Below are 22,874 nucleotides of genomic sequence, written 5' to 3' on the forward strand. Positions count from 1 at the left end.
TGGCGTAACGTTTGTGGTTTGGCAATGGGCATGGCAGCTCGAACAATATGGTTTGCAATATTATTTTCTTTCTTGAAGGCAAATAGTGGTTCATTTGCTACACTAGCATCGAGATTCTTGACCAAGTGCCAGTTCTGTTTGATCACCCTTTTTAGACGGTTGCCGTTGGGGCAGTAGGTTGTGACACATACTTGCTTTTCTAAGGCAGGTTTGGATTTACGCTCCAGAAGTGTTTCACGTGGGGTCCATTGGGCTCTTTTCATGCAATTTTTGACAAGTTTCTTGGGGTAACCCCTCTCACATAACTTAGATGTGAGGTTTTCTGAATGTTGTTCGAAATCTTTTTTAAAAGTACAGTTTCTGCGAACTCGCAGAAACTGCCCATACGGGAGGTTTTCTCTTAGATTTCTAGGGTGGTTGCTGTTGAACATAAGAGACTTGTTGCGGTCCGTAGGTTTAGTGTACAGGGTGGTTGCTAGCTTGCCTTCGGAAGGAAAGACTTCCACGTCTAAGAATGCGATCCTGCTGGTGGATTCAGAAATGCTGAATTTTATGTCAGCTGTTCTATCACTAAGCCATTGGTAAAACTGGTTTAGAGTGTCACCATCGCCTTTCCATGTCAAAAAAATATCATCAATAAAACGGAACCATGTTCCGATGTATTGAGAAAAAGGGTTGTTGTTATATATGTATGCATTCTCATACATGGCCATAAACAGGACTGCCAATTCTGGGGCAAAGGGGCAGCCCATAGCCACCCCCTTGACTTGGTAATAAAATTCACCGTTAAAGCAGAAATAATTCTTTTTTAAGGCGAAAGTTGCCAAGTCCACTATGAACTTAGTGGGCACCCGCATCGGTCTTGGCCTAGAGTCAAGAAAGTAAGTAAGTACTGCTACAGCCTCGTCTTGAGGGATCTGAGTGTATAGTGCAGTAACGTCTAGGGTGACAAGCCTGTCACCTCCTTCATTGAAATCTATATTTTCAAGTTTTTTAATGAAGTCAGTAGTATCCTGGAGATAGGATCTGACCTCAACCATGAATTCTTTCAAAAAGCAATCCACATATTTTGCCGCTGGTTCTAATACCGAACCGCACCCTGCCACAATGGGTCTGCCCGGTGGATGGTCGGGGTCTTTGTGTATTTTTGGCAATACATAAAACATGGGAACTTTAGGATGTTTATTTTTCAAATATTCGGCTTCTTTCGGGCCAACGAAACCTAAATCAAAACCCTCTTGCACAATAGCAAAGAGCTCATTCTGTAGTTCCATGGTAGGATCTTTGTTTACCTTACGGTAACAGGCAGTGTCTTGTAGCTGTTTCAATACTTCAGCAGTGTAGTCATGGATATCCCACACCACGATCGCCCCGCCCTTATCAGCTTGCTTGATTATAACCGTGTTGTCAGTTTTAAGGTTATTTAAAGCCGTCATTTCTTTTTTAGTGGTATTAAACTTGATGTATTTTTTCTCCTGTTCCATAGCCGATATAGCAGATAATACACTTTTCTCAAAAGTTAAAAGGTTTTTAGGGACTTTGTTGGCTGGGGGGCAGAAAGTAGACTTATTTCTGAGGCCAGTGACCTCTACGGATTGGGTAGTTGGATTTTCACTAAAGAACACCGTCAGGCGTAGTTTTCTGCAGAACTCTATAAACTCAGACTTCATTTTAACGAAGTCGGTTCTTTTGGAGGGTACGAATGACAACCCTTTTGCCAAAACACTTACCTCATCCGGTGTCAACACTTTTTTTGAAAGGTTGAAGATTGGCGACGCATTTAATTTTTGTAATGTTGTCGTCGCGTTTTCATCTCCCACTGGACGTTGCTTCTCACTCGACCTCTCGGGAGGTCGAGTGAGACAATATATATCCTTATTTACAGGCTGATTTTTATTCCAAAGCGGAATCTAGACGTTTCCTTCAAGGAAACCAGGGCAGATCCCGAAGACAATTTATTTCTTTTTCTGATACCTCCTCTTCTGGAACGGATCGTGACTCCGCAAGCTCATACAATCGTCCTAACAGAAATAGAAATTGGAACACTAACCAGCAGCAACAACAGAACCAGTCGTCGAATTTTTTAGGGAGAGGCCAAACACTCCCGAGAGGTCGAGTGAGAAGCAACGTCCAGTGGGAGATGAAAACGCGACGACAACATTACAAAAATTAAATGCGTCGCCAATCTTCAACCTTTCAAAAAAAGTGTTGACACCGGATGAGGTAAGTGTTTTGGCAAAAGGGTTGTCATTCGTACCCTCCAAAAGAACTGACTTCGTTAAAATGAAGTCTGAGTTTATAGAGTTCTGCAGAAAACTACGCCTGACGGTGTTCTTTAGTGAAAATCCAACTACCCAATCCGTAGAGGTCACTGGCCTCAGAAATAAGTCTACTTTCTGCCCCCCAGCCAACAAAGTCCCTAAAAACCTTTTAACTTTTGAGAAAAGTGTATTATCTGCTATATCGGCTATGGAACAGGAGAAAAAATACATCAAGTTTAATACCACTAAAAAAGAAATGACGGCTTTAAATAACCTTAAAACTGACAACACGGTTATAATCAAGCAAGCTGATAAGGGCGGGGCGATCGTGGTGTGGGATATCCATGACTACACTGCTGAAGTATTGAAACAGCTACAAGACACTGCCTGTTACCGTAAGGTAAACAAAGATCCTACCATGGAACTACAGAATGAGCTCTTTGCTATTGTGCAAGAGGGTTTTGATTTAGGTTTCGTTGGCCCGAAAGAAGCCGAATATTTGAAAAATAAACATCCTAAAGTTCCCATGTTTTATGTATTGCCAAAAATACACAAAGACCCCGACCATCCACCGGGCAGACCCATTGTGGCAGGGTGCGGTTCGGTATTAGAACCAGCGGCAAAATATGTGGATTGCTTTTTGAAAGAATTCATGGTTGAGGTCAGATCCTATCTCCAGGATACTACTGACTTCATTAAAAAACTTGAAAATATAGATTTCAATGAAGGAGGTGACAGGCTTGTCACCCTAGACGTTACTGCACTATACACTCAGATCCCTCAAGACGAGGCTGTAGCAGTACTTACTTACTTTCTTGACTCTAGGCCAAGACCGATGCGGGTGCCCACTAAGTTCATAGTGGACTTGGCAACTTTCGCCTTAAAAAAAAATTATTTCTGCTTTAACGGTGAATTTTATTACCAAGTCAAGGGGGTGGCTATGGGCTGCCCCTTTGCCCCAGAATTGGCAGTCCTGTTTATGGCCATGTATGAGAATGCATACATATATAACAACATCCCTTTTGCTCAATACATCGGAACATGGTTCCGTTTTATTGATGATATTTTTTTGACATGGAAAGGCGATGGTGACACTCTAAACCAGTTTTACCAATGGCTTAATGATAGAACAGCTGACATAAAATTCAGCATTTCTGAATCCACCAGCAGGATCGCATTCTTAGACGTGGAAGTCTTTCCTTCCGAAGGCAAGCTAGCAACCACCCTGTACACTAAACCTACGGACCGCAACAAGTCTCTTATGTTCAACAGCAACCACCCTAGAAATCTAAGAGAAAACCTCCCGTATGGGCAGTTTCTGCGAGTTCGCAGAAACTGTACTTTTAAAAAAGATTTCGAACAACATTCAGAAAACCTCACATCTAAGTTATGCGAGAGGGGTTACCCCAAGAAACTTGTCAAAAATTGCATGAAAAGAGCCCAATGGACCCCACGTGAAACACTTCTGGAGCGTAAATCCAAACCTGCCTTAGAAAAGCAAGTATGTGTCACAACCTACTGCCCCAACGCCAACCGTCTAAAAAGGGTGATCAAACAGAACTGGCACTTGGTCAAGAATCTCGATGCTAGTCTAGCAAATGAACCACTATTTGCCTTCAAGAAAGAAAATAATATTGCAAACCATATTGTTCGAGCTGCCATGCCCATTGCCAAATCACAAACGTTACGCCAAATGATGGGGATGCCACCCATTCTTGGACACCACAAATGTGGAAACTGCTTATGCTGTGAATCAACCATGGAGGGTTCTTTGTTCCAGCATAACGGAGTGTCATTGAAACATGACACGATGAGTAACTGTAAGAGCAAATATGTGGTATATGGTATTATATGCCCATGTCAATTGCTATATATTGGCAAAACCAATCAAGAGATCCGGCAACGGATCTCGCAACATAAATCAAGGATCAACAGGAAAGTTGAAAATGCCCCCTTGGTGCAACATTGGACGCGATTGCAGCATACTGTGAGTGACCTCAAGTGGACAGTAATCTCCAAAATAGAGCGAAATCCCAGAGGTGGCGATTTAAATTTGACACTATCAAAACGTGAAGCTTTCCTTATCGTGAAGTTTGATACAGCAGTATCTGGACTTAATGAATTAAGTGAAATCTTCAAATTGTAAATGACCTGCATTAAACCCATTCCCCAGTCCTGCAACGAAATGTATTCAGGCAAACACTTGTGTTGTTCGCACATTTGTGAAACTCCGATCCATAGCTCATCTTGGATCCAGTCTAGTATTCCCATGTAACCCTGGCCACTGAATGGGCGGCCCTTCTGCTCATCAGCCAGGTATATAGGCAGAGCAGTTTAACCATAGCCTGCTACTGCGCAGGAGCCGCCGGATAGTGCTGTCTTGGACGCTGCCTTTTTGAAAACTCGCCCTGATTAAAATTAGTAAGTACTCTAAACTGCTAACCCGCTAAGTCACGCTCTGTTTAGACAGTTAAAATTAGTTTCTTACCCTGGCTTTTATTTATTTTTCCCTAGTTTAATATCTACCGCTGACCGCGTTGAACAAAGATGTGCCGGTAAGCCCTGAGTTGTATTAATCTTTTATGCCACGCCATGACTGAGCACAAACTAACTAACGCGTTCCACGTGTTTGTCTTCTGCGGCCCCGTTAATGTAATTGACTCTCACGCGCTTCATTTTCCACTCTAGCCCACAGGCGTCTTGAACTCAAAACAACCGTGTGCTTTACCTACCGTGGTCACACGTAGCTGACTTGTTATGCCGGTAAGCTGCCGCCCCCGTTTTAACTTACTTCTTCAAGGAGAATGTGTGCTGGCGGTTAATGGTGTCCACTGTTTTTTTAGATGAGCAACGCGTTGAAAGTCCCCTTTTTTTCAGACGGTTTCTGCGAACAAGTGCTACTTTATCTCTTCGTAGAACAACGCATTTTGGTAATGAGTTATATCAGCTGTGTTTTTCTTTTTTTTTTTTTTTTTTTTTTAAACCATGCATACGCTTTATAAGGTTATACTGAGTGTTGCGTTCTTCCATTTTCCCAAGACACGTCCAGTGACGAAAAACGGACAGCCCTCATAGACGCGGTCTCCTACACTTTTTCACTAGGTGAGACTCTCTCTTAAAACTGGCAGCACTTCAAATTAATATATATTCCCCCCTTCCTTAATAAATTTCAATTCCCCCTTATAGGTCTACCACCATCCAACTGTGTCAACCAATCCCCACCTTGAGACCATTCATTCTCCAAAATACAGAATGTGAGTAAAGCCTTGCTACCTTCGATGTATTACTCCGCTTGCGGTATTTTTAAGACTCATTAAAACATCCTGCACTAGTCAGTTGTAATTGTACAGCCTAGCGGTTAGTCTGAGAAATTCTGGGTGGCCACTGAGTGTAGGTGACTGATGTTGATCTTGTGACTAAATTTAATCTTGCCTGTCTGAGTTGTTTCTAATTCTTTTTTCCCCTCTCCCTTTCTCTTTTCACTTTTGTAGAGAACCCCAAAGGCCCTGAAGAGAATCCCTACAAGTCATTGGGATTCGAAACGCGTAGGCCCCAGCCACCTTACTGTCTGCTCTAGTGATAAGCGTGAATGCTATGATAATTGTTGCTTATCACTAATTTTTGTACATTATCCTTTTTCTAAAGATCCAAGAAGTATTTTTATATACTTAACTATAGGAATGTACGTTAAAATTGATTGTGTATCAAAAGAAAGTATTATCTAAGTGTTTTGCAGACACTGGCTTTCCTTGTCTTATGTATGGTATTGTATTATATTGTAAATATTGTATGTTTTGATAAATGTTGTAGCTCTCTTATTTAGTGCTCCCCTTCTCCCCATGAATGATTGTTTATCGTATGGTTGTGATATGAGTGATATGATGAATGATTACCCCCAGTTTTGATTTTGGTCATTAAATTGTTTTTTACATGTTCGTTTTCACAAAATGAAAAAGTATCTTTTGATAAAATCAGAAATAAGAATAAAAGCTATTAACTAGCATTCAGTCTTGAATATTTTCTCAAGTACTGTGTTTGAATTTATGTTACTGCGGTGTTATCAGTACTGGCAATTTCTCTTTTGTTATGACACCAAACACGACACAATGCGGTCATTCCATAATGGAGCAGGCTATCTTGAGTTTTCTCTGTAGCCAGCACATATTACTGTATGGACCACCGGTCACTTACAGTAAAACCTTGCTTTACAGAGTTAATATAGGGATATATATATATGTAAACATATTTATTCACACATTAAATATATTGAACTCTAGCTCTTGAGCTTAGGAGGACAACCTTAAGAGTGGCTTACTTGCATTAAGGCAGTGGTGTGGCTCAGTAGCACATGGTGTGTGCAGTTACTCTCAAGCAGACAAGCTGCTTGTGTAGGACTGCAATGACAGACCTGCAGACACACTTTAACTTGAACACATAGGGACCAAGTATTTGATCCCATGTAGGCAGCACAGCCAAGTACCCGAATGAATCAAATCAATCAATGCTATATTCTTTTTCTTCTCTTCATCCATTTATTTTCTTCCAATTTCCTTTCAACCGCTTTTCACATGCTTCAATTCATTTTATTCATTCAAACTTCATGTTAAAACGTTCACAAAAAAGGAGAGGTGGTTGCCACATGCCACGTTTTCTATATTAAAAAGGCCCAATGCATTTTGGGGTACTTCCCTTCACCAGGGGCATATAAAAAACAAACAAATTCATATGTATTACCAACATCATAATATTTACACATGTAGTTAAATGACCAGCTTCCTCAGTCTATTGTAAACAAAACCTGCGTTAATTCCTGTCCACGTTTGAATGAAAATCGAATTACATCAAACAAGGATCATGTAACCCTCCACAGTCCTCACACTTTTATTTCACCAAAAAGCGTCCTTCATCATCCACTGACCCATTACTGATGTTAAAAGCATTTTATCAAACATGCCCTTGTCAGGAATCGCTTCTCCTTTCCCTTAAACCAACTGTACTATTATTTAGCTCACCGTGACATATGCTGTTTCACAGCGATTCTCACAGCATCCAATTTGGTGGTCTGCCCACTTTCCCAGAAGCACCGTCAAAACTTCTTAACAGCACTATCATGTTTCCTGCAGTGCCCAGCACGTTTCTTCTTAGCAATTGCAGCAGCCCCAGTAACTGTGTGCGACGTACTCTTATATCACCCCACCCCCGCTCCTTCCAGATGACTCCTCTCAACCATCTATACGGAACTCACTGCTCTTGATGACGGACTTCCTACGCTGCAACCCCACCTTCACTGGGATCGTCTCTAGCTGTAAACTATGTTTCCCAGAATCCCCATGTCACAACTCACAAAATATTGTTGGTTGTCCTCCTCTGCCCGTTTAAGCGCCCGAGTTATACCAATGACTCAAAATGTGAACTGATTGAAGCTTACCCCACAAGAAATGCAGACTATGTTTTACATAACATTTAAAAATTCAGGTCATTACTAGAAAATGTATATAATGTCCATTTTTATATCAATATGCGTACCATATCCAATTCCTTCGTCTGGTGTTGGTAAAAGTTTGTGACGGGAAACCTCGTTCCTGTGTCGAACAACTTCATGTGCATGTCCATTTTTATCCTAAAGTTCAATCTAATCACTTTCCTCATGTTTGTCCATGGGTGCCATCTTACTGGATAGGAAGGAAATATCTTGTGAAAAACAATGTAAAGTTGGTCCCTATGTGTCCAGTTTCATTGCAGCGCAATTGGACGGAGCGCTTTGCAGGCATGCATGCCTAAATAGTTCTGAACAATGTCAATTTTTTGGTGAAACTTTGGATTAAACAACGAGTACACAGGTGTGCATCTTACAACTTTACATTGTTTTTCACACTTTAACTTGAGTCACATAGTGTGGCACAACTAGTGCTGCAGCCCTGGTGACCCCTTTACCACCCTTGTACTGGGTACTAATGGTACCATATACTAGGGACTTTTAAGGGGCAAAGTACCTTGCCAATTGGGTGTACCAATTCACATCACTTTTAAGGGAAAGTGCACGGGCACTGGGGTCTCGTGAGCAGATCCCAGTCTACTATCAGGGTCACAAACCAACATCTAGCTGTCTAAAATTGGGCAAAAAGTGGGGAGGCATCTGCAAAGAAGCCCAGTTTCCAACATGACCAAGTCCCAGCCAATCATCCCAGGTGACTCAGCCTACCTCTGGGAGAGTATACCTGGCTTGTTAGGTCAGGAAGCATGAAGGAATCTGGCTATTGTTTTGCAGGGCCTCACATAATCTCTGTAAGGTCGCTCCCTCTGGGTGCCTGCCCCATCTCAAAAGTGATAGGACCCATTTTAAAATAAATCTTTACTATAGCTGTTTTATTTCACTTCTCCCATTTTACCTTGGCTATTGAGGTACCCACCTCACTTATACCTATCTTAGCTAATGTAAAACCTAGCTCATCCACAGAGGTTACCCAACATCTGAGAAACCCACCGTGCCCAGCATGGTTAGGGAGCCTAACTTGCTTTTGGCTATGGGGTCTGCCTCCCATGCCAAAGATAATGCAGCCAGGAAGGCCAGCACCTAGCAGAGGCTACAAACAGCTGCCAGAATCCAACACCACACCATGAGCTCTTCACAGACAAGCGGCTGATCTGCCTTAGGGGGAACTGGGGGCTCTTGGATCCTCTCTTGCTGATCTGAATAGGCGGCTACCACATCTTGTGGCAGACACCCTTCTTCCACTTTCCCTTCTGTCAGAGCAGGGGCCTTTTTCTGCACAGCTGCCTGACTGTTCAGGACTTCTTCAGGTACAGGCAAAGCCTCACCAGTGCCAACTTTGGGTTCTTCCACTGCTGGGTCAGAAGGCCCTTGACTCACTGGTTCTTCGTTACAAGTTGTTTCCTCTTCTTTCTATTTTTTCCTTTCCTATGGGATACCTGACCCTCAACTGTAGAGACTGGCTTTACAAGCACTTTGGGTTGGGGGGAGGGGTGCTTTGAGCAAGGACGTGTCAAAACTGACTACCACCTTTTGCCAATTAAAGGCACACTCCCTCTCTAGGGGCACTATGGCTACATGCCTGAGCCCTTCTGAGAGTCTAGCCTTTTCTTCTTAGTCTCTTCCTTCACCTACTGATCTCGGGTCACCAACTTCTCTATCACTCGGTATGACTGGCATGTGTATCTCTCAGGCCTATGGCAGGGGTTACATTCCCCTGAATGGAGTGGAAGTGCCTACTGCCACCAGCAGGGATCACCACCTTTCGATCTGGTCCTGTTTCCTAGCTTAATGCTCTGAGGAGTGCCCCCATGGCTACACTGGACACCCAGTGCTAGCCACCTTCTCCTTGGAACAGGGTGGGTCACCTCTGTAGTGACCTGACTGCTGGTAGTCGGAACACAACCAGTTATCGAGAAACTTTTTGGGTCTCCCTGCCTCTGCTTGCGCAGAGATGGGATTTACTCTCCTCCTTCCAAGAGTTCTGGGGTCCTGATGGAGTCTCTTTGGTGGGCTTATCACCTCCCTCCTTTGACTCTTGTGGGCCTACTCCCCCCTGTTTGGAGTAACCCCCCTGGAACGTCTTATGTACTCTTGATCTTACCCACGTATCTGCTTTCTTCCACAACTCAGTTGGGGAAGTCAAATCAGAATCTACCAGTTACAGTTTCAATAACTCTGTGGTAGTGTTAATTAAAATGTGTTCCTTCATATTCAAAAGATACAGTCCATCATGTGACTACTTTTTTAAGTACTAGCCAGCCATCCATTGCTTTGCCTGTGGAGTCAAGTTTGGTACTGCCTCTCTGAACTTTTTATGCTGGTCATTATGAGACATTTCAAATTGTAGTGCTAAGTACATTAAGGTTGATGCTAGTTCATACACAACTCACCTTTTTTTATGCCCTCAGGCATCATTTAATGCTTCTGTATCATTTTTTTCTCCTGTAGCTTACTTAGTCACCACAAACAAATATAACGTGAAGCAAAAGCTTTTTGAACAGGTGGTGCTTACACCTCTACTATATCTGGAAACCTCCTTCTGATGCAGAGTGTATTCACTACAGTAAGAGAAGTCCTTCTGGGCAAAAGTGCTTAGGAGTATGTAGCTCCAATGATGTCGCAGACATCATGGGACACAAAAGGTAAACGTTCTTGTCTGTAGCACTATCCAGATTGGATTTACAAGGATGTAAGACTGTGGAAAATGTCAAAATAGGAAAGAATTGAGGGGCATATTTACAAGGAAATGTCAGAGCGCAGAGCAGTGCTCCGACATTTCCAAAACGCAGGGATTCACTGTATTTACAAAAACACAGCACTTCCCAATGTTTACCCTAGCGCAATCACTAAAATTAGCTACCTAGCACCAATACAGGCACCCTTGCACCATAGTGAAAGGGTGCCTGCTTGCAGGGAATGATTATTTATGTGCAGCAAGGTGTTCCTTACTGCACATAAACAATCAATACTTGCGATTTGTTACTTCGATGTGTGCTGCAGAATGCACATCGAACTAGCAAATCATCGTTATTTATTGATTGTTTGTGTGCGTGAAGAGACACTTTCTTGCACCTAAACAATCATTAATGAAGTTTTGCTCTGGCAGAATGCAGCACATTTAGAAAAAGCAAAAAGGTGGAGAAATAAATGTATTTCTCCACGTTTTACCATTTTAACACCTACTATTGCATGGCGCTTGTTTTTGGCACTGCCTCAGATTTACACATCCTTGTAAATCTAAGGCAACATTAAAAAGCAATGGGTGTTACGGTAGAATGCCCACAGCAACACCCATTGCGCGCCCCTTTCATGCAAAGTGATGTGTGTAAAGGGGGTGTATTTACAAAGCAGTGCTAAGCCACAAAAAGTAACTTAATGCTGCTTTGTAAATATGGAGATGGGCATGGCACCATCAGAACGTCGCTAAAAGTGACGTTCTAGTGGCGCTGTCCCCTTGTAAATACACACCTGAGTTTGTTGGTTTTTCTATTTAACCAGCTATTGAAATAATCAATAGCTCTTATTCTTTATTACTCTAATGAGTAGAACACCTTTGATTCTCTTTAATAGCAGAAACGGAACCTATGAATCTTTCTCTTGCAAGTTTTCAGGGTCTTCTTTCTCAAGCATATTTTTGCTTGAGACCCACATGTAAGTGACTGATTTACTGATAATTTGGATTTCATAAAGATGTTTTAGATAGCTTGAGAACGCATCAAAAGGCAAATTACGTATTTTTTGTAAGTCCTGAATGAAAGTATAAATATATTTCCATTATAGCTCATTAATTCTCCCCCAAAAAACATGCTCACTCTTCTTAGCAACCAACATCACACCCACTTTGGACAATACACCGATGGCTGTGATACCTAGCAGGTTTGGTAACATTAGGTGTTTATCTTATTTTTCATTTTGTGCAACAGTTTCCTTTATATTTTCATCAGACAAGATATGTCCATCGCTCACTTCAAATATATCCACGTTATGCTTGCTATCAGTTACTATAAAATGTCGTTTTCTGTTTTCAGTGTCTTAAAATATGTTTTTTTACCATTTTTTTCCAGTGATTTTTAACTAGTTAATAAAATGATTGCTGGAAACTCTTATTGTCTATGGCACCAATGTAAAATGTGCATAAAGGGAAATCTAATGTAATTGCATGTTATTGTAATTGCAGTCTAAAGATTTTAATTGTTGTTGCCACTGGCTAAATATATGGCGGGGCAGGCTTAAGCAGGTAAATAAAAGTCAATGTAAATGTCAATTACTGCGCCTCTTGTAAAGTAATCCTGAAATGAAGTTGTTGGAAAATAGCCCTCTCTGAAGGGTCACCCCAAACCTTTGCGTTCCTCCTCTTGATTTTGCTGAATTCTTTTTGTCAGCCTTAGAAATCTGCACATTTTACCACTGTTAACCAGGGCAAAAGTGCATGTGCTCTGTTCCCTAAACATTGTACCATTGGAATATACCCAAATGACATATTGTGTTTACTTGAAAGTATATTGTAAAGAGATACACCAAAAAACTAGGGCCGGTAACCTAAATGCCACTAGTGGGCCTAGAGCACTGATTGTGCCACCCACACACATAGCCTTTCAACCCTGTCTCAGGCATGCAAATGCAGGGCCTGTGTGGCAGCTTACTGCCACTACATCTTGGCATTTAAAACTACTTGCCAAGCCTCAGACTCCTCTTCCATTGAGCATACGTTACCCCAAAGGTATACCCTAGGGAGCCCTAAGGGCAAGGTTCTGCCAAAATGAAAGGTAGGGAATATATTTTTTTAGGTTAACATATCCTGGTAGTGACAAACAGTGAAATTTGTTGTTCTCTACTGTGAGGCTTACTCCTTTCATAGGCTCACATTGGGAATTCCTTAAAACACTGTAAAGCTGTAATTCCTATTTAGAAACAAGTAACTGCATCACGTTTTATATATTTGGAATGGTAAAGATAAATCCTCTTTAATGGTAAAGTTGAATTTAACATTACTATTTTAGAAATCCCACTTTTAAAAAGTAGCCATTTTTCTGTTCCTATCACTCTGCGTGCCTTGCAGCCTGTCTCCAATGCACGTCTTCGGTGGGTGACAGCTACACTTTGTGCATTTCATCTAGATAGCCATAAACACATGAAGGGTGGGTGTGACAGAAAACTAATCTGCATTCATCTACATTCTGATAGCTCTCCAGGACAGGAGAAGGGTGGGGTGCTGACACTAACACCTGAATAGGCAGTGTCCGGTTTCCCACTCAAAGGGTTGATTATCCCCACACATAGGTTGGCAGACAGTGCTAGTATGAAAGGGGATATGTGTACTTTGAGGTGTTGCACTGAACTCTCACCCTACCAAGACAGTACACTATAGGACCTGTGACAAACTCTGCCAGGAGTAGACTGTTGTGCCACAAGGATTGACAATTTGCCTAACTACTGCTTTGAAGGAACTGCTTTGCCCAGCTGCCCTGCTGATCTCTGTACTTGAATTGTAGAGCTGTGCCAACATCTAATTGATAGCAAGCTCTCTTCAGAGGTCTCCAGGTCAGAACAAGAATGTCAAAGAAGGTATCTGTGGTAACATGGACAAAATGAGGCATCACGAGTTGTGTCAACCTTAAGCATAGAGGTTTATTGGCCACAGTCTCTGCAGTTCCAGCAGCAACTGAAAGTCATAGAACTTTTATCACCGCAAGCTCCTCACACCACAGTCCACATTCTAGGAAAGAAGATCCGGTATGTGGAATGTAGTAACAAGAACACCACCACAATATCTTCCTTCTTTACAAACAACTACATATCAAAACTTGAACTTCATACAAATTGCATGACATAGAAAATATTGAGTGGCAATAAAATTAGTTTATAATAATTAAAATCTACCGTATGTATTTGATTCTTCATTTTACAACGTGAATAGAACATAAATAGTTTGTACTTTTTACAATATCTAATCACAGTATATAACTATTTAGTAATAGCATGTTTACTCCTTTGCTTGACAGAATGAGTGCCATTAGTGAGAGTATCATGTACACTAGATTTAAGACTCAAATCCCCAGCAACAAACTTGTTGCCAGAGGGACCCCCATCATTCTTTTTTTTCACAGGGACCGTTATCCTGCTTCACATTCACCACCCTCCTTCTAGCAAAAATCTCTACCCTAACAGGTGCTCTAAATTTTGAGTTTACCTCTGGCGACATGAGTAGGGGCCATATGTATCATACTACTGTTTAGCGAATTCCAAATAGCGAATTTTAAGGAATCGCTATTTGGAATTTGCAAAACGGTATGTATGTACAAAATCGCTATTAAATAGCGATTCTTTACCATTCCTAATTTGCGATTAGCAAATTGCTAATCGCAAATTACCCATTCATTTCCATGGGCCAGGAGGCCCATAGGAATGAAGGTGCAATTTGCGATTAGCAATTAGCTAATCGCAAATTAGGAATTTCTTCAAGGGTGCAGGGGTGTCTCAAGAACACCCTGCTGCACCCCTGAAAAAGATATTTGGGGGCATATGGCGCACATACATGCCCTAAGGGCATGTATGTGCGTCATATGGCACCTTTTGTTTTTTGGAAAAAAGCTTTTTGAAAAGAATTCGCAAATTACCACCAACTAGAAGTTGGTGGTAATTTGCGAATCCTTAATGGCATTTTTTGAATAATTTTTGTTTGATACATTGCATTTAAGGAGTCGCAAAATTTGTGATTCCTTAAGTGCAATCGCAAAATAAGGAATTGCAAATTTTGCTATTCCTTATTTTGCATCAAACATGTTTGATACATACCTTTTGTCTAATTAGCATTCGCAAAGGCCAAAATTCGCAGAATTTCGGCCTTTGCGAATGCTAATTAGCTTGATACATATGGCCCTAGGATCTTTCACATGCACCCAATCACAAACTTGAATATTGTCTCCACTTCCTTTGACTTTGTGTCTGGCATCATCCTCATCTTTAATTATAGCTTGAAACATTTACACTCTAGGTCTTTACAATCTCATCTACAGTAACCATCCAATCAGAGTTCCTTTGACACTCTCTCAAGCAAGCAGGACATAACCTTCATGCAGGCACACGTCCATTCATGATTTAAAAAAAGATAATTCATTATCAGCATTTGGACTGGACCGCTGGGGTCAAATCATACTTTCTACTACCTCACACAACTTCACTCTGTTTTGTACAGCCCACTGAATGCACTCCACCAGTGTGTGGCTCATTTTGTCTACAAGACTGTTAGCCTGGGGGTGAAACAAAGCGATTCAATTGTGTTTTGCAGCATTAGTGTCCAAGAAAACCCTCATCTCTCTGAACACAATTTGCACTCCATTGTCAGAAATGATTTCCTAGGGACAACCCTCTCTCAAAAACAAATTCTTCAAAATCTTAATGACACCTAAGGGGTTGGGTTCCTCCATGAATTTAACTTCCCACCTCTTGCTATAATAATCTACAACTACAATGGTGAATCTAAACTTTCGTGGCAGGGTACTGAAAGGACCAATGAAATCAATAGCAAATTTATACCATACACTCTCGGGAAGACAGACAGGCTGTAGAGGAATAGCTTTGGTTTTCAAACCTTTATCGATGGTGGCACATTCAACATATGCGCGTACATTTCAGCATCCATTCCGGCCTTGAGTCTCTGTCTCTGTTCTTCCTCTTGGTGATCGTCTGATCCAAATGTCCTTCATAAAGAATAATCTTCTCAATTAAACCCGTAGGAGGTATGAATTTGCCATCTCTGACCAACATCCCTTTTTTTCAATAGAAAGCTTATCAGCCACCTTGAAATAGGCTTACAACCTTACGGGCAATGCCTTTTCTTTAGGCCATATCCCCATAACAATTCTCCTCACTTTCTCAAGTTGCTCATCTTTCACTGTCTTATTATTCCACTCATCTTCTCTGAAACCATTGTCTTGACACACATCTAATGTCGCAAAAACAACACTGCTCATCACCTTCATCCCCATTATCTGAACACTCAAGCAACGTTAAGTGGTGAACTTGATAAATAGTCTGCTCTCGTGTTCTTTCTCCCTGGGATGTACTCTACACTAAAATTGTATTGCAATAGTTTTGAACTCAGCCTGGCCAACCTTGGTGTGTGATGGCAGATAACAGTGGCCCCAAGAATACTGATTAAAGGCTCGTGATTAGTCCTGAGAGTAAACCTTCTTCAAATGAAACATTCAAAGCGTTCCACCGCCCAGCAACAGCCCAATTCCTTTTCGATCAATGGAAATACCTTTTCTCTTTCTATCAAATTACTGGATGCAAAACCTACAGTAATTGTGGTGGGTCCTTTCTCTTGAGCAATGGTGGCACCCAACATCATTGCTAGCAAACACAGTGATGATAGATTCTCTGGAATGATCTGGAATGATCAAACGGTCCCAAAACACCAGCGGAAAAAAAATCATCTTTGCGTGATTGAAATTCACCTTGGCACCCATCGCTCTAATATAAAGATGCCACGTGTTCCCTATTATTTGGCATAGTGGCTTTTGTTCTCGTATCAACCAATCCAGGCTATGGTTCTACTCCTTTCTCAGAGATTACATGCCCCAAGTATTCAATGTTCTCCCTTCCAAACTCACAATTTTAAAGATTGGCTACAATTATTTTTTTTTTATATTTCTCAATGCTTCATGCATACGTCTGTCATGACTAACGTCATATTCACCAGCCACCAGTATATCATCCTGAAATGTTACTGCGCCTTAGATCCCATTAAGAAGATTATCTAGCACTTGTTGAAAAACATAGCCGGCTGATGCCAAGCCAAAATGCATCCTCCGAAACTGAAACGTTATGACAGATGAAACAAAGGCTGTAAGCTGTCAAGATGACTCACCAAGTTCAATCTGATGTTAAGCAGACGCTAAGTCGATCTTTGAAAAATTCCTTAGCATCCGCAGACGTACTGATGATGTCATCTTTCCGGGGTAGAGGATTAAAAATCTACCCAAATTGCCTTGTTAAGACTCCTAGGGTCTATGCAAACTATTAACTGACCCATGTTCGCTCTTCCTATCACCAAAGGAGACAACCACAGAGATGATTCGGTTGGTTCAATGACAACACCCTCACACATTTTTTGTAGCATTTCTGCTAGTTCATCATGAACAATGAAAGGTACATTCCTTAGTTCATACTTGACAGGGGTGACTCCACTTAGGAACTTGATCCTATGCTTAAAACCTTCAAACCTTCCCAACCTCTCACAGAAAACTGACTTGAACAAACCACTTCACTTGGCCTTGGGCTCAATTTCACCAGAAAAGTGTTCAGTCCACACTCCCTCCGGAAACAAAGAAACTTGAAGTTTCCTTCCAGGCCTTACTTAGTATCATTGCAAAGAAACCTTCATAATACCACCAAGAATGTTTAAACCTGTTTTCGAAACATATACCTTACCAAAAATGTTCTAGTTTTAAACTTCAAGTGATATTCGAAATATCAAGACTGTTAAATTTTCCTCCCATCGTACGTCACTGGATTCCTATAGGCTGGGAGTAGTTTCCTGTCAGCCCATACCTCATAGAACAACTCATCAACATCCTTGCACCAGAGTCAATCAATAATCTCAAGACCTTGCCATCAACAACAATATCTTCGTATGGATCAACACAATTGGAGTCACCACCTTGGACAACTAACACTAAATCTTTTTCCATAATCTGTTTATCTTCAAAACTGCCACACAACCCACTGTCCAGTACAGCACTGACTTAGATGACTAACAAACTTTGGCAAGATGCCCAATGCATTTTCTACACTTAACATTTCTTGCTGGACACAGCCTGTTGTTGGAACCATGATTAGGATATCCTCACCTGAAAAAAAAATATTCTAATAAAAAAATCCACCCTTAATCTGCTTGTTCTTTATAAATTTATTATTCTGCACATTTTGTTTGTTACTCCCACTTTCATTCACAACTAACAACCCATTTTGTTCTTTTCGAGTTAATTCTTTACAAGATTTATGAGATAACTCAATGCTCTTCACAACATAGATGATCTCAATAAGACTGGTGTTTTTCATAGTTAGTAATTTTTCATAGACTTTTTTTATCCCAACAGTGCACAACTATTTGTTTACAAATAAGCTGTGTTGTAAAACTTCAAAATTACATTTTGCAGCAATTATCTGTAAAACTGCCACATAACCATAAAATGTACTCATCCTGCCCCCCCTAGTAGAAATACTAAACACTTTAATGACCAGAAATGAAATTAAAACCAAAAAAAGCAATAATTTCCATGTGCGCATATCACATTAGCTGAATGAAATGTGCAGTAGTTGTGTCATGAGGATCCATTGTCCCAGGATGCAATGTCACGATCACAAAGTAACACACAGAATGTGTGTGCATCACAGTTTTGTGCAGAGACACATCGCCAAAAGAAGAAACAATACTCTGTAATGAGGACACTTTTCTCTTCGCATAGATGGGACTGACCACAAACCTATATGGCCGCTGACGTGTTTTACGTGTGTATGCAGTACGTAATCGTGCTTGAGGTTCAGTGTGCAGAATCAGTAGCACTGGTGAAACAGTGATGAAACGTAGAGTGTGCGAGTGCTGCTCTGGGTTAGATCAGCCCTAAATGGCTCACCTGAAATTGTTGGTTAGCAAGCTGAGGGTACACGAACAGGGAGGAGCTCTGTAGAGCTCAAAATGAGTACCCTACTTTTGAGGGCCTAAAGGCGCCAAGGGGAGGCCAAGGTACCTGGAGATTACCTGATATATTAGGACAATGTCCTCCTGTATAGTAGGCCTAAGGGTCCTGGAGCAACCTTTCTGTTGGTGGACCTAAGCGTAGCATGTCAACAAAGAGAATGCAAGTCCTTAAATGAGATTCTCACAGCCACACAAGGATTTATTTGTGCTTCTCCGTGTGACTTTGTAAAGAAATGGCACACAACTCAGTGACTTGTGCTGCATTAAATTACATTTCCTAATTATAGACATTTCATGGTGGAGCATGGGCAGTCCTGTGTATATTAATCCACAGAATTTGATATGATTCCAGATTTAATAAAGGCAGTAAACCGCGATTGTACCAAAATGGTGTGACTACAGAAGAGTACTGAGGAGAAATATCTTTACTTTCTCTTTTTCATGTGTGATGCATTCTGCATCACAAGTAAAAATAGGAAAATGTCTTTAGGGATTTTTTTTTTTTTTTTGCAGTAAGGTATCCCTCCCTGAACAAAAACAAACCTGCTCATACCACAGGCACCCATGCAGCATGGCACACAGTGCTTCAGTGCAAGGGCGAGAGCAGAAGTACGTCATAACGTAATAGATAAGGCACATTTCTGCTCTCTCCATTTAAAGCAACGCAAACCAGCAAGTTGCTTTGCTGCGGTGCATAGCTTGAAATATTAGTATATCTACCCCGATGTGTTTAAACCCTTTTTTATTTTTAGACAAACAAATGTGTATACTTGAGAAGTCAATCTGTCTGGTAAATTAGAGCCCCTCGAAAAGGATTGGATTGTAATCCCAAGTGGCAGTGAAAACGGCCATCATGCCACGCCGAATGGAAGTGTTAACTCACCTCCTGGACTTCAAGAAGCTTTTTTATAGTGTGCGCATTAATCAATAAGCACTTTTGGTTCTGTACCTCTTAGTGTTATAATGCTGCTCTTCCACGGCATGCTTTTCCCAGGGCACTCAACATAGTGTAGGAGTTTATTAGATAAGAACGCTGTCTCCACATAAATAATACAACAGAACCTTTATGATCCATTCCATGCCACAACTTAAATATTCTCAAAGAGTGCCACACTTCATCATGATGGCAGGATATTGTAGCTCAGCTTTTTATCTATCGTTTTATTGATTGCCTGGTTTTCTACATCCAGATAAGTTTAAATGCAGCGCATTAGAATTTACTTTGGTGCAAAATGCAGCCTGCGTGCTCACAGCTAATGAGCAAAGATTTAAAAAGAATCACGGTACAGTCGTGTTATAGTATGTTTGTAATGTAGGCCAACATCTATTACCCTACCATTATTCCAGTTGATTATCCTGGGTGTAATGATTTATCAGTCTGTTGTTCCTTTTTCCCCAAAAACAAACACAGTTAAAATGTTTGGTTTATATTTTTTAATAAATAATCTGCTGCATCTTTATTTGGGAATGAAAGTCAGACCGGGTATCAAGAACTGGTGTACTGAGACACAACACTGTCTAAATCAGACACACTGTGGGGCATATGCATAAGGAAAGGGTGCAGCGCGGTGCTGCAGTATATTTTGCAGTGCAGCACTGCATAATTTCCGAAATGCAGGGATGCACTGTATTTACAAGAATACGGTGCACCCCTGTGTTTTCCCTAGCACTGGTGCTAAAAATAGCTGCCTATTGCAAACACAGGCACCCATGCGCCATAGTGCATAGGTGCCTGCATGAGATGAAGTGTCCCTTCCTGCACATAAACAATCAATAATGGTGATGTGCTACTTCTATGGGTGCTGCAGAATGCAGCACACACAGAAAAAGCGAAAACAAGGAGAAATACAATTATTTCTCCTCGTTGCCTCAATCCAACGCCTGCTTTTGCATGCAGTAATTGTTGGTGCTGCCTCAGATTTGCAGATCCCTGTAAATATGGGGTAGTGTTAAAAAGCAATGGGTGCTGCCGTGGAACGCCCACAGAAACAGCCATTGCACCCTCCTTTTGGACAGATACCTGCATAATAGAGTACCATATTTACAAAGGGTAGTTAATCCAAGCAAAATGGATTAACGCCTCTTTGTAAACATGGTGCAAGGCATTGCGCCACCAGAACATCAAAAAAGTGTGTTTCCAGTGGCGCACTCCCGTTGTACATATACCTCTCAATTTGTAAATTCACTGAGGTAGTGTATGAGCTGCACACAATACAGTAAGGAAACAGAGAAGCTACCATTGTTCACGAGTTTCAAGAATTCAAGATTCAAAATTCAGTTTAATGGATCGGTCTTTCAAAAACAAAAACCATTACACCAAATGACATTTTTAAATATTACTACCACTTACATATATAAACACGTAAAATCATCAATAGAATTTTTACAGAGTTAATGTACAAAGTACGGCATTTAACTCTTCTAAATTTTTCTGGTTGTCCAATAGTATTTTAAATCTATTTCGCTCTCCATAGAGTTTCAACCAATTTCCTTTAACCCCTTCACTGCGGCGGCTATTCCGTCGCAGTGCTAAGGGGGCGGGGCGGAAATGCGGCAGGCGCCTGCTGGTGACGGAACCGCTCCGTCACCAGCATCGGTTGCGCTGTGCTTATGACAGAGCGGTTCCGTCATGGCCCCATCCGCTCAATAGAACGCTCAGCGCAGGCGCGGAATTCACACCGCGCAGGAGCGTCGGGCGGGCCATGACGGAGCCGCTCCGTCATCAGCACAGCGCCACCGCGGCTGATGACGGAGCGGTTCCGTCATCAGCAGGGGAGGGGTTAAATACACATTTAAAAATTTCACCCCCTGCATACTAGGGGAATTGAAGTCCCTCCGAGCCGCATGATTACAGTTTCTCTACATGATTGTATATTCATACTAATCAAAAGTATTTTTAATATTGACTTCCGTTCTTTTAGTAGCTTTGGGCATACGCAAAAAATGTCTGGAATAGATTCATATTTGTATCCGCATAGTCTGCAGTCACGATTTTCCCTTTTATCCTTCCATGCTGGAATTAAGTCTTTTGTTTCCCACATGCCAAGACGCAGCCTCATAAACAGATGTTTTAGGGTAAGTGAGAAATAGGCTGCTAAATGTTCCTGAGGCTTCCTTTTCCCGCATGAACTGTTAACCGTCTGGGCATGCTGTCTTTGCAGTAAGGTATTCTCATCCTTTGATGCCTGTTTGGCATATTTAATTTACTTGTAAGGTCCCTTGTAAAGTGGTTTCCAATATACACAGGGTCTGTAAGTTAAATGCTACTAGTGGACCTGCAGCACTGCTAGTGCCACCCACAGAAGTAGCCTTTCACACCTGTCTCAGGCCTGGCTCTTAAGGGCCTGCAAGTGCAGTTTACTACCACATTGACTTGCCATTTAAAGTTGCTTGCCAAGCCTGAAACTCCCCTGTTACTGCACATAGGTCACCCCTAAGGTAGGCCGTAGGTAGCCCTATGGGCAGGGTGCTTTATTGCGTGGCATGTCCTGGTAGTGACAGACAGTCTGTTTGGTCTCTCAATGCTGTGAAGCATAGTCCTCTCATGGGCTAGAATTGGGAACTCCCTTCAAGGTACGTAAGTGGTAATTCCTGATCTAACAGGAGCATGTTTGGTATGTTTGGAATAATGGTGATAAATCCTGCTCATTGGTGTAGATGGATATTTCATTACTGTTGTAGAAATGCCACTTTTAGAAAGATGGCATTTCTCTGTGCTTATGACTGTATGTGCTTTGCAGACTGACTCCAATTCTTGTCAAAGCCTGGTTGACAGATACACTTTGTGCATACTTTCCAGACAGCCATAACACAGGGAAGTCTGGCTGTGAAAGAGTTGCATCTGCATTCATCTGTGTACTGAATGGTATTCCTGGGCCGGGATAGAAGGAGGTGGGGCACACTTACATTTGCATAGGCTGGGTCCTGACTAAGGGTGGGCGTAGTTCGCGAAGTAGCGTTACGCGAAGCTACGCGTAGTGCACTTCGCACTACGCGAACTTCGTGTATCACTACGCGAGCTGCGTAGTAGCATGTTCGCACTGTGCAAGAAGTGTTTTCAATGATTGCACAGTGCGGACAAGCATCCGGCACTGTGCAATCATTGAAAACGGCATCTTGCACAGTGCGAGCTGTAGTTTTCTGCTGCTCGAGTAGATTATTACTCGAGCTGCAGCTTTCTCAACACGAACTGGTAGTTTCTCATTGAGAGCGGTCGCGAGCATGCGCAACCACTCACAATGAGAAACCTTACCTCCCCGCGTTGAGAATCTCGCCGGGATGTCATTTTGCTTGCTCGCGGTCGCGAACATGACGTTTAGGACCGCGAACAAGCAAAAAATGAGCTCTGCACTACGCTACGCTGCACTACGCGTGTTCGCACTGTGCTATGTGCAGCTCGCGTAGTGTGAAGTTG

This window comes from Lissotriton vulgaris, chromosome 4_1 (assembly GCF_964263255.1).
Source record: "Lissotriton vulgaris chromosome 4_1, aLisVul1.2, whole genome shotgun sequence".
NCBI classification, from domain to species: Eukaryota; Metazoa; Chordata; class Amphibia; order Caudata; family Salamandridae; genus Lissotriton; species Lissotriton vulgaris.